The sequence below is a fragment of the Gastrolobium bilobum genome, unplaced genomic scaffold, assembly GCF_033153095.1.
Source record: "Gastrolobium bilobum isolate Gb01-03AN ecotype WA unplaced genomic scaffold, APGP_CSIRO_Gbil_v1 utg106619, whole genome shotgun sequence".
NCBI classification, from domain to species: domain Eukaryota; kingdom Viridiplantae; phylum Streptophyta; class Magnoliopsida; order Fabales; family Fabaceae; genus Gastrolobium; species Gastrolobium bilobum.
In genome coordinates this window covers 1-7,941 of record NW_026898280.1, presented here as the reverse complement: position 1 = coordinate 7,941, position 7,941 = coordinate 1, and the positions used below count along the sequence as shown (strand labels likewise).

Genomic DNA, 7,941 nt, shown 5'->3' with positions numbered 1-7,941 from the left:
AGATACAAGGATTTTCCTCATCTCTGCCCTCATTAGTCGGAGATTGGTTTTTTTGGTCAGGATGATGTTAGTAATCCATAAACTACATTTTCTTATTCGAAAATCAAGTTAGTGTCAATAAAATGAAGAAATTAGTGTGAGGAATAATTGGCCTCAACTGATATGGTACGTGGACTTTACAGGTATATTTAAGAAATGCTGGAACACTGGATGTGGAAGGCAAGGAACTGCCATGACTTGTGTATATTTCACGAGAAAAACGTCCTGGCTATCCACACCCCAAGAAAGCTGGTGCCATGAATGCTTTGGTAAGCACACAAACTTGATGTTGGGTTGTTTAATTCCTGCTGTCCTGCAGGACCAGGATATTAGAAACATGCTTATAACTCTTTTCTTGTTCTCTATCATCAAAATGTTCGAGTTTCTGCTGTGCTTACAAATGCACCATTCATGTTGAATTTGGATTGTGATCACTACATCAATAACAGCAAGGCAGTGAGAGAGGCAATGTGCTTTTTAATGGACCCTCAACTTGTACATGAATGATTGATCAAGTAAAAGGAGGAGCCTTGAGAGCTTCTCATACATTTCCTACTGATAGGCATCTCGTTGAGTTATGGGCATCAAATTCTCAAAAGCTACAAAAAACAGCATCCAACCATCATAATGGCTTCAACAGCAAGAAACTTCAGCAAACTACTGGGATTTACTATGAAGACATCACCTTTCGAGATATCTTATTCGATTCAAGCTACAGGGGTGGAGGGATCTTCATTGTTGATTCTGCTAGAATCAGGATTAACAATTGCTTCTTCCTCCATTTCACCACAGAAGGAGTTCTAGTTCAACATGGCCATGAGACATTCATATCAAGCAGTTTCCTTGGGCAACACTCAACAGTTGGTGGAGACATAAGGAGAGGGAGTTCTCAGGATCTGCTATTGATCTTGCTAGCAATGACAATGCAATCACAGATGTTGCAATTTTCTCTGCAGCCATTGGGATTGTTCTTAGGGGACAAGCTAACATGATCACAGGGGTACATTGTTATAACAAAGCAACAGGTTTTGGTGGCATAGGCATTTTGGTCAAGTTACCAGGAAATTCACAAACTAGAATTGACAATTGTTACATGGACTACACAGGTATTGTCATGGAGGATCCTGTTCAAGTTCACATCACTAATGGTTTTTTCTTGGGAGATGCTAATATTGTTTTGAAGTCAATTAAAGGACAACTTTCTGGTCTGAATATAGTTGATAATATGTTCAGTGGAAACCCCAATAATAAGGTTCCAATTGTAACTCTTGATGGACAATTCAGTAACACTGATCAAGTGGTGATTGACAGGAACAATGTGATTGGCATGAGCTTGAGATCAACGGTTGGGAAGTTAACTGTGGCTGGAGATGGCTCAAAGTGGGTGGCTGATTTTTCAAATGTTTTGGTATTCCCTAATCGGATTAGTCATTTTCAATATTCATTTTACTCACAAGAGGAACCCAAGTTTTTGGCACATTCTGTGACCAACGTGTCAAATAATGTTGTAGTTGTGGAAAGTGAGAAACCAGTTAACGCGGTTGTTTCCTTCTATGTTGAACAATAGAGTTTATGAGTTATATGGGTTTTTCTGCTTTGTCTATCTCTGAAAAATAAAATTTTGTGATTCATAGTACAAAAAGGAAAATTAGTTTTCACTATTTTTAATGACCTTAACATATGAATGACTTTGACTCTTATTATATTAGACCAAAGGTTATTAAATGTCTTCCTCTCTTCATTAGCTACGCGTGGTTTCGAACCGCTCCTCATTTGGAGCCCTGTAGCTCAAGTTATGACAATTATAACAATATATGTTTATATTGGACACAGGCCGCGCGCGCTATCGGGCGCTAACGCGCCCACCGGCAGAGAGAAAACTCGTTTTTAGCTGCTACGGGCGCTTAAGCGCGAACCCGGGCGCTTAAGCGCGCTACCTGGGCGCTAAAGCCCTGCTCTCATACGCGCTGCCATACACACGCTTTAACTAAACCCAGGGGAAGTAAAGTACATGTCCATGCTTCCAAGCTTATTCCTACAACCTCTCCCCATGGATTAGACTAAAATTGGGCAGCATTACAAATTTATCACTAGGTACCTAATTAAGTTTCCAGCACAACAAGTCCAATACATAAAGTGCATACATACATTTAACTTAAAGTAAGCATCATTTACAACATATCTTTATTACAAATCAGGGAACTTAGCTTACAAATTACTATGATCATCCCCTTGTCTCCCATCAAAAGAGATAACCAAAGGCATGAGCATAGACTAAATCCATTCAAATAAAACAGGATATACATCTATCAATGAACAATCCTATACATGTAAACTACAAAATAACATGTATAATCTTAAAAGACAACATCTTCATGTATCACTACTAATCCAAATAAGGCCACTTGCCACTAGTGGCTCCTGCAGCATCTTTACCTGAAAGGGGGTCCCCACAACACGGGGTGAGATATACGAATATATCCAGTAAATCAGGGGTCCTTGGAGCATCTCTCCACCCTATAGTTCCAAAAACAGTGTAATAGCAATAACAATAATAATGCAATAAATACATATCTATGCAATGTGTAAACAAACATCTCCAGGAGAAATCCCTCGAGCTCTCAAGCTGTCCTAAGGATACTCAGATGCAAATAGTCATACTGGCCAGCTAAACTACCAAGTATGATTTACGCATCGTCCTGCAACATACCAACATAGGGAAACACCATCCTATGCCACACCAAAGCATACACATACGTATAACAAAGCATTAAACTATTTCATTACATTTATATACACTATCACTATCACTACCCTTTCAGGGCTTGGTGGAACAATCAAGGGAATTACACCCAAGGTCCAAAGGCTTGCCTCAAAGCTTCCGTTCAACCTTTGTTCACCACCAATAGGTTCTACAACCAGTCAGCTTTGATTTCAATTTTAACTTGCCGAGTACACACCTACATCAAGGTGTCACAGCATCAATCATGCAATCCAATGAATATTTAGATATCCATCAATACCACAACAACTCTACATTATAACTTAACATGAGCTTACCTATTCCAAAGAGCTAATCAAGCTCCATAGCTTGCTCCAACGGTTGATCACTCACGGTTGGTCCAAATGCCTCAATCCTATACATCACAAAGGCATAATCAACAACCAACCAAACCATGTATTACAATACTAGAAAATCAACACTTAACATAATTTTTCTAATAAATGGACAATAATTAAATGGTTATCTAATCTCATTCCTACCATTTATCTCTCATTAGTAACCACATTTACAAAGGACCTAAGCTTAAATCAATCTCCAACACATACAACCCACAAAACACTATTCCTCAAAACCCTAACTCATGAAAATCTCAAAGGATTAAGTGAAAGAGAGTGGAAACTTACCACCAACGGATCACACAACAAGGATTGGTTGCTCCTCAAGCTTCCATGGAAGTAGAAGCCCACAAATCTCTCAACTTTCCATATGGGTCGAAACTTTGGAGAAAGAAATCTCACACCACACTACACCTCACTAGGAACCAAGCTAGTATTCAAGAAGAGAGAAGAATTTGGAGTGGTTTTGGTTGTTGAATCACAAAAAATGATGAAGAATCAAGGTTTCCCTCTTTTTCCTAACTTCTCCTCCTCTCCCTTTCTGTTTTTTTGTTCGACAGTGTATGGGGGGAAATGGGTATGCTGCTATGCATCAGATGATGGTGCAACTATGCTTTTGTTTGATTCATTGGCAGAAACTGCTGAATTTGCCAGAAGATGGGTTCCATTTTGCAAAAAGTTCAATATAGAACCAAAGGCTCATGAGTTCTATTTTTCTCAAAAAATTGATTACTTGAAGGATAAGGTGCATCCTACATTGCCGAAGGAACGAAGGACTATGAAGGTATGATACATTAGATAGGACAAGAAATATGATCTTTATGTTTTTGTTTTTCTTGTCTTAATATCTATTTGACATATGGTAATTCTTGTGTATTTGCTTCATTGCAGAGAGAATATGAAGAATTTAAAGTTAAAATTAATGCTTTGGTGGCAAAGGCACTGAAGAAACCAGCGGAGGGGTGGGTGATGCAGGATGGAACTCCATGGCCAGGTAACAACACTCGTGTCATCCAGGAATTATTCAGGTTTGGCTATTATATTCTCCAGTTAGTTCTTCTTTTGTATACTTAACACTATCTTATCATTAAGGAAACAAACAAAACATAATAGAAACACCTTGCATTTATGGAATGTGAATAGCCATTGCATTAGGCACCCTCCCCCTTGGTTCTAACTTCTAAGGGAATATGGGAAAGGAAAATGTGGTGTCCATTCGTTACAATTGTTCTTCAATTTGTCAGGATGCTGAAACAGTGATAAATCTGTTCCCTTCTGACTGAAAAGTCACAAGGTGTGAATCTGAGAAACATCCTCATTGCAAATATAGGAGGATAAGATACAAGGATTTTCCTCATCTCTGCCCCATTAGTTAGAGTTTGGTTTTTTTGGTCAGGATGATGTTAGTAATCCATAAACTACATTTTCTTATTCGAAAATCAAGTTAGTGTCAATAAAATGAAGAAATTAGTGTGAGGAATAATTGGCCTCAACTGATATGGTACGTGGACTTTACAGGTATATTTAAGAAATGCTGGAGCACTGGATGTGGAAGGCAAGGAACTGCCATGACTTGTGTATATTTCACGAGAAAAACGTCCTGGCTATCCACACCCCAAGAAAGCTGGTGCCATGAATGCTTTGGTAAGCACACAAACTTGATGTTGGGTTGTTTATTTCATGCTGTCCTGCAGGACCAGGATATTAGAAACATGCTTATAACTCTTTTCTTGTTGTCTATCATCAAGATGTTTGAGTTTCTGCTGTGCTTACAAATGCACCATTCATGTTGAATTTGGATTGTGATCACTACATCAATAACAGCAAGGCAGTGAGAGAGGCAATGTGCTTTTTAATGGGCCCCCAACTTGTACATGAATGATTGATCAAGTAAAAGGAGGAGCCTTGAGAGCTTCTCATACATTTCCTACTGATAGGCATCTTGTTGAGTTATGGGCATCAAATTCTTAACAGCTTCAAAAAATAGCATCCAACCAAATGGCTTCAACAGTAAGAAACTTCAGCAAACTACTGGGATTTACTATGAAGACATCACCTTTCGAGACATCTTATTTGATTCAAGCTACAGGGGTGGAAGGATCTTCATTGTTGATTCTGCTAGAATCAGGATTAATAATTGCTTCTTTCTCCATTTCACCACAGAAGGAGTTCTAGTTCAACATGGCCATGAGACATTCATATTAAGCAGTTTCCTTGGGCAACACTCAACAGTTGGTGGAGACAAAGGGGAGAGGGAGTTCTCAGGAACTGCTATTGATCTTGCTAGCAATGACAATGCAATAACAGATGTTGCAGTTTTCTCTGCAGTCATTGGGATTGTTCTTCTGGGACAAGCTAACATGATCACAGGGGTGCATTGTTATAACAAAGCAACAGGTTTCGACAATTGTTACATGGACTATACAGGTATTGTCATGGAGGATCCTGTTCAAGTTCACATCACTAATATGTTTTTAAGTCAATTAAAGGACAAGTTTCTGGTGAGAATATAGTTGATAATATGTTCAGTGGAAACCCCAATAATAAGGTTCCAATTGTAACTCTTGATGGACAATTCAATAACATTGATCAAGTGGTGATTGATTGGAACAATATGATTGGCATGAGTTTGAGATCATCGGTTGGGAAGTTAACTGTGGCTGGAGATGGCTCAAAGTGGGTGGCTGATTTTTCAAATGTTTTGGTATTCCCTAATCGGATTAGTCATTTTCAGTATTCATTTTACTCGCAAAAGGAGCCCAAGTTTTTGGCACATTCAGTGACTAAAGTGTCAAATAATGTTGTTGTTGTGGAAAGTGAGAAACCAGTTCAAGGGGTTGTTTCATTCTTTGTTGAACAATGAGTTATATTGGTTTTTCAGCTTTGCCTATTTCTGATAAATAAAATTTTGTTATTCATAGGGAAAAAAATGGAAATTAGTTTTCATTACTTTTAATGACTTTTTTTTTTGGTTATCACTTTTAATGACCTCAACATATGAATGACTTTGCACTTTTTTCTCTTTTATTTTCTCCTAGTAAAGTTTTATATTTTGGAAACCATCTTGTATTTTAAATACCCCAAAGTTAAAATACACATCATGCTGAACTCGAGCCTAATTAACGTATAACTTAGCGTCGTATTGTGTCGATCGGAGGCCCTTTAAATTCGAAGGTTAAAAGTTTGATTCTTGTATAAGTATTTTTGAGAAAATATTTAGCCTTCACCGCACCGGGATCATTTTGCCAAAGCAACTATCAAGTTTGGTACTTAAAAAAACATTTTTTTGGAAACCTTTAACATTTTCCACATTTTTATTGAAATTGTGAAATCAATATGTATAATAAAAAAATGGCAAAGGTTAATTTGGTATGCTCCTCCCAATAATATCATTCTATTTTATATTAGTCCACATACCCTACTCCAGGGGAAGAATATCATACATTTTTAATTAATTATAAAATTGAACTAAGGGTTCGCTTTTTTTCTACAGTAAGTCCAATACGACGTTATCATTACGTACGGCATTAAGCGCAGTTACAATCACATTGGTTCAATTAGAAAACCGGATAAATTTTTCCTTTTTAAACAAGCCGGTTTTAAAATAACCAAGTGTGTGATCATAACCATATATGCTTCACGAAATAGTGGGACTAAACTTAATATTATATTCCCATTTTATTTGACAATACGTCGTTAAATGTCTTCATCTCTTTAATTATCAAATTATATCTTTGTTTTTACATGGATTATCAACCTAATTGATGACATATAAATTTCCAATAAATAATTCTTAGTTCTTGCAAGATAGTTTCACTCCAAAATAACATGCATACATATTTCTCCTTCACTTACAATGTTACAACACATCTTAATTACAGAATAATGAGACTTAGATTCAAAATACTATGATCATCACCTTGGTTCCCAACAACAAAGAGATACCACAAGAAATGAGCATAGGCTAAGTCCATCCAATAAAGCATGATATACATGTGATGATTTGCTTTCAAATGTAAATCCTATACATGATGTTTCTACATGTCATATACATAATCCCAAAAGTGCAACATCTTCATGCATCACTAATCCAAATACGGCCACTTGCCACTGGTGGCTCCTGCAGCATCCTTTCCTGAAACAGGGTCCCCACAACACGGGGTGAGATATACGAATATATCCAGTAAACCAGGGGTCCTTGGAGTATCTCTCCACCCCATAGTTCCAAAAATAGTGTAATAGCAATAACAATAATAATACAGTAAATACATATATATGCAAAGTGTAAATAACATCTCCAGGAGAAATCCCTCGAGCTCTCAAGCTGTCCTAAGGATACTCAGATGCAAATAGTCCTACTGGCCAGTTAAACTACCATGTATGATTTACGCATCGTCATGCAACATACCAACATAGGGAACCACCATCCTATGCCACACCAATTGCATACACATACGTATAACAAAGCATTAAACTATGTTATTGCATTTATATACACAATCACAACCTCTACCCATTCAGGGCTTGGTGGAACAGTCAAGGGAATTAACCTATGTTCTCCACCAACAGGTTCAGCAATCAATTACAATAATCCACTTCCCAAACAAAACCTACACAAGGTTTAATGCAATTAAAACATATTGCATCCAAAGTGTCTCATAATTGCCAACCACTAGCAAATCATGCCACAACTAAAGCATGGACTCACCTATTCCGATGAGCTAATCAAGCTCCATAGCTTTCTCCAACGGTTGATCACTCACGGTTGGTCCAAATGCCTCA

At 37.6% G+C, this 7,941-nt stretch overlaps 3 pseudogenes; all 3 read left to right on the top strand.

Annotated features, from left to right (window-relative positions):
- The first annotated feature begins 518 nt into the window (after positions 1-518).
- Positions 519-1,606, top strand: LOC133314438 (polygalacturonase QRT3-like; annotated as a pseudogene).
- A 1,923-nt stretch (positions 1,607-3,529) lies between these two features.
- On the top strand, positions 3,530-5,041 carry LOC133314439 (cellulose synthase A catalytic subunit 7 [UDP-forming]-like; annotated as a pseudogene).
- LOC133314436 (polygalacturonase QRT3-like) lies at positions 5,038-6,022 on the top strand (annotated as a pseudogene).
- The last annotated feature ends 1,919 nt before the right edge of the window (positions 6,023-7,941 follow it).